Here is a 5,963-nt window from a genome sequence, read left to right as displayed (position 1 = left end):
AGAAGGATGTAGAACATAATTCTAACTCAGAAAAAAAGACCAGATTTACTGGCCTGACCTACTGGAGAAACCTGAGAGTATGGCCCCCGGACTCCCTTTTAGCTCAGTGGTGAAATCACTCTTGAGGTTCACTGTTTAGCCGGGGATTGGACCGCCTCATAAAACAAAATGGAACTAATGAGGCATAGCAGTCCAGGGACAAGGACTAGAAGGCAGGAGGGGACAGGAAAGCTGTTGATAGGGAACCCAAGGTTGAGAAGGGACCATGCTGACACGTCGTGGGGTGGGGTCTTAGTCATCTAGTGCTGCTATAACAGAAATACCACAAGTGGATGGCTTTAACAAAGAGAAGTTTATTCTCTCCAGGCTAGTAGGCTACAAGTCCAAATTCAGGGCTTTGGCTCCAGGGGAAGGCATCTCCGTTGACTCTGGAGGAAGGTCCATGTCATCAGTCTTCTCTTGGTCTGGGAGCTTCTCTGCTCAGGAACCTCATGTCCAAAGGACGCACTCTGCTCCCGGCATTGCTTTCTTGGTGGTATGAGGTTCCCATGTGTCCCTTGTCCCTGCTCGCTTCTCTCTTTTATAGCTCAAAAAAAGGTTGGATTAAGATTCTATCTAATCTTGTAAACCTCATCAGTATAACCTCATCACAGTGATAGAGTTTACAAACAACATGTAAGGAAAACACATTTATACAATACTGGGAATCATGACTCAGCCAAGTTGACAGATATGTTTGGGGGACACAGTTCAATCCATGACAGGTTGTTAACCATTATCATAGGGCAATATGTGTACTAACTGTTTAATAAGAAACTATTTGCTCTGTAAACCTTCATCTAAGGTACAAAAAAAAAAAAGAATTATCTATGTGAGAGCAAACTGACAACAGCAACTCAAAAGGCTTGATGAGAAGCCTAGGGGGCAGTGAGTTGAAGATAACGGTGATGGAATAATTTGGAAAAGGATAGTGAGAATAGCAGCACAACTGGAAGAATGTAATCGATGCCACTGAATTGTACATGTAGAAAGTTTTGAAATGGTGTAACTTTGGTTGTGTATATTTTCAAAAAAAAAAGTCCTCCTAGGTAGAGAAGGAAGAGTGTTGACATGTTGTGGGGATGTTAACCAATATCATAAAACATTATGTATACTGACTGTTTAATGAGAAACTATTTGTCCTGTAAACCTTCATCTAAAGTACAATAAAAAAAAATTAAAAAAAAAAAGAATTCCAAGCATGGTGTATTATTACTAAACAACTACATAGCATTTCCCAATGCCTTGTGTGATGAATAACAGACATTTGTGAGAGGAATTATTTGAGTTAACATTAAGTCTCAAAACTAAGCCAAAATAGTAACACACTTTAGAACATAGAGCTCAACTATCACAATAGCTAATGGACCATGTAAGACAAGGAAAGATCTTATATTTTAGGTCATGCTTCCATGACTTGGAAGTTTTTACTACATACTGTGTAAGATGTTTGATGGAACATATACCTCTTTCTGTTTCTTGAATGCTTGCACTTTGCTTTTACTTTTGTGGGGGAAATACTATTTCTAGCATAATTATAATATTAAAGACAAATATTAGTTAATATATATTGAGAACTTGCTGTATGCCAGGCATTGTTCAAATAGTTTATATGATTCTTACAACAATCCTATCAGGTAGGGGCTATTATCCTCATTTTACAGACAAGGAAACGTAGAAAGATTATATAACTTGCAAATTAGGTCACATTTTTAATAAGTGGTGATGTCATAATCCATAGCCCTATATGATATTACTCTACCAATGGAACAGGAAAATCTAGCATGCAGTGGGAGTGGGAATTCACAGTAAAATCTGAACTTCATTGTGTTCACCTGCTTAAAAATCCATACCAAAGCCAAAAACAAAATTGTTCCTTTCAATGTAAAATAATACTAAAGCAATAATGGGTTGAGTACTCAGGGCGAAAGGGAAATATGTTCTATACAAAAACAACACAACAGTTGGAGGTAACTCAAGGGGAAAAAACACATTTAACAAATTCTAAATCCAGAACGAAAAAAATTGATGGTATTATAAAGCCATGTTACCCTGTATATTTTTATATAAGGATACAGACATTTCAGAAGTGGTGTGCCATGCTATAGGACTTGGGGAGAATGTGAGGCAAAGCCTAGGACTAGCAACTGGAGCAGGCCAGGGAATAATGAGGAGGACCTTGTCCAAACACTGCCTTTCACAAATTCCTCATAAAACCTTCCTATCTGGTTTTCAAGACTTCATTCTAAGTCAGGAATCTCTTGATAATGCAAACAATTAACATGCTTAGCTGCTAACCCAAAGTTTGCAGGTTCGAGTCTACCCATAGTCACCTTGGAAGAAAATCTTGGTGCTCTACTTTCAAAAAATCAGCCATTGACAACTCTATGGAGTATAAATTCTACTCTGACATATATAGAGTTGCTATGAGTTGAAATCTACTCAACCTTGTTACTAGTTATCTGAAGTCAATTCCAATTCTGATCTATCAAAATACAATTTTAATTATTTCCTTCATTAACTTAAAAAATATTGAGTAGTCTCCTTCCACTTGCCCACATTTCAAATTCCTAAGCATGGTATATTCCTCTATTTGGAATGTGCTTCCCCTCTTTAGCCTGTCAGATCCTACTTACTTTTTGTGACTTAGTTTAAATGTCATTTATTAAATAAAACTGTATAATTTCCCAGGCCACTTATCACTCCCTGTTGCGGGTTCCTAAAACACTGTGTGCCTATATCTATCATTGTGAGAATGAAATAAAATAATGCATGTGAAAGAATGTAGGGAAAATGTGTAGTGTATACATATAAGCAGAAGCATATCTGTCCATAACTGATGACACAGCAGTTTTACCTTGGACAGGGAAGGGAATGATAGTGGCAATTTTGTTTTCAGAGACAGAGAGCTGAACCTAAACAAGGTGTGAGCAGAGTCAGACTGACACTTTCCAATACAAAGCTCTCTAGACCGGTTCTGTCCAATAGAAATGTAATATGAGCCACCACTGTGAGCCACATATGTGATTTTTAGTTTTCTAGTAGCAACATTTAAAAAGTAAAAAGAAACAAGTGACTTACTCGTAATATATTTATTTAACCCAATATATAAAAATTAGCATTTTAATTTGCAAAAAATAAAGTACTGACATGCTTTATACTTTTTATTCATACTAAGTCTTTGAAACTTGGTGTGTATTTTACCTTTACAGCATATCTCTATTCCGACTAGCTACATTTCAAGTACTCAACAGTCACATTTGTTTCATGATCGCTAACCAAAAGGTCGGCAGTTCGAATCCACCAGCTGCTCCCTGGAAACCCTATGTGTCAGTTCTACTCTGTCCCACAGGGTTGCTATGAGTTGGAATTGACTCGACGGCAATGGGATTTTTTTTGTTGTTGTTGTTAGATTGTGCAGGCAGTGTGAGAGAGAGTGAAGTACATATATAGTATTTCATTAGTTTAGCAATGTGCCGAGGGCTCCATTGAAAGTCACCTTCTCACCTAATGTGAACCTGCCTGTCCTACATATTGAAATATTTCAGTGTTGGAAAGTTAGTTTGATGTAATTTCACATTGAATTTATCAGATTCATTGAACATAGTTTTATTGTCCTCTCACATTATTAATCTATCATAGTAAGTATAGGATCAGTTTGCTTTGAGAAGCTCAGATGTTCAGAGAACACAATTGAGGCTTCAGAGCTGTTAAACAGGGTAGCCCCTAACCATATGTGCCTATGTAAATTTAAATTAATAAAAATTAAATAAGATTAAAAAATTGAGCTTGTCAGTCACACTAGCTGCATTTCATGTCAATAACCATATGTGACCAGTGGTGACTACATTGGGCAATGCAAATATAAAATATTTTCATCATCTCAGAAAGTTCTATTGGACAGCATTGCTTTCGACAGTCATAGCACAAAAAATATGATGGTACAGTAAATTCAGAAACTGTTCAAATTTTTTCTCATCTAGATTTACTAATTTTTATTTTTCAAAGTAGAATACACATTTCAAATATGTTTTCAATAACCTCTCTAAAGGAAATAAATTGGCTTATGTAACAAGGCCTTTTCTTACTTCCCCTTGTAATATTCTGTTAGTGTTGCCAAGGGTTTATTTAATCAACTTGTAAATCATATTGAGAACTTTGTCCCCAGACTGCAATGAAACTGCCAGCTACTGTAGCATTACAATTAAAGCGAGCTTATTTTATTTTATTTTTTTTATGAACCCAGGGCAAAGCAGTAGATGAGAAGTTTCAACAGATCACCATCTTGAAGTTAATTTAATTTGTTGCTGTTTCCCCATGCATTTAGTTTGATTCTGATTGTCTTAACAACCTTTCATTATTTTTTTAATGATTCAGTAAGGCCGTATTTAGAAGATTTTGCCCAAGAATACCTTTGTACATTGGTTTTATTAGCTTGACTTTTCATGTTCGAGCTTCTCTGCAATCTAATTGCTAGACTATTACTTTCAACAGAGTCTAAAATTATCAATGTCAGTGTGATTAAGAAATTAGTTTACTTGAAAATGATGCTGGAGCATCATGAGGGGGGAACCCATTCTGTCTGTGTGGTATTCTGCCTTTTCTCTATATGAAAATACTATAAAATGATAATTTAAAAAAATTTTTTCAATAATTTTTGTAACCTGTTCATTTATTTCCCTCTTGCTCAGAGATTCTTCCTAACCATATTTCCTATTGATCCTTTTCCATGTTAAGTGCTATTCTTTTCCTGTGTGATCAATTTTCATTTCATGTCCAAATAGAGAATGAACATCTCTACTCCCAGTTAAATCTGTGAAAAACCTAGACCAAACTTAAACCATTATAACACACAAATAAAAAAAAAAAAAAAAGCTGTTATAAATTACTCCAAATGATAATAGTGATAAAAAGGAAGAGTTAAATAGGGCATGATTAATTTGTCAGTTTTAATAAGTAATTGGAGTATTTACATATATAGGTGCTCTTTTAGTAGTTTTATAAAGTGTAGATGCAAATTTGTTAGGTATCTCTATAACTGTATAAATACAGTTAACTATGAGAAAGTTAGGAAAGAAGAAAGAAGGAAGGAAGGATGGAAGAGAGGAAGGGAGCAATGGAGGGAGGGAGAGAGAGAAAGAAAGAAAGAAAAAGGAAGGAAGGAAGGAAAGAAACAAAGAAAGAAAGAAATCAGAGAAGCTGTGACCAGACTAGATAGTCTTAACCAGAACCAGTAGCTGGCAAAATATCCAAGTAGGAAATGGATCCAATAGTATGTTGTAAAATGGTGGATTAGTAAATGTCCCAACTGAACAGCTGGCTGTTTGGACTCAACCATTGGTTTCCTGGGATACAAAACATACGATAGCTCTACTAATTATAATGAGATGCAACTACAGCATAATGAAATTAATTGTAATTTCATAGGGAACACACTCAGAAGAGATAAAATGGACAAGGGAGTACAGAGATGGATACTTGCATTAGAATATTTCCATTGACCCAGAACAATAAATGTCTCCCTTGATGTGAATCACTTTGAAATTCTAATCTGGTCTTGTGTCCCAATCAAGAGTCAATGAATAATTAACTCAGAAAGTACAATGCTAGCTGGACCAAGACAATATTTTTTCTTGTTAAAACAATAAATATTACGAGAGTCCCAGCAAAATGGCGCTCTAGGCAGAAGCACCACGCCGTCCCTCCACAGCAAAGATCTGAAAAACTAAGCCAAACAGAGAACACAACAATCCTGAAACCCCAAAACATCAAATGAAGAGATAAAGAACTCAGCCAAGCACCAAATGGAATGAGAAAACTGACAGAGAACGGAGAGCGAGGAGAGATTCATGCAGAGGTCCCCTACCAGCTAACGCAGCGCGGATCCGCCATCTTGGACTCCTATCAGAGACCAGGAAACAGAG

This window comes from Trichechus manatus, unplaced genomic scaffold (assembly GCF_000243295.1).
Source record: "Trichechus manatus latirostris isolate Lorelei unplaced genomic scaffold, TriManLat1.0 scaffold00331, whole genome shotgun sequence".
Lineage (NCBI taxonomy): Eukaryota > Metazoa > Chordata > Mammalia > Sirenia > Trichechidae > Trichechus > Trichechus manatus.
This window is presented reverse-complemented; position numbering follows the sequence as displayed.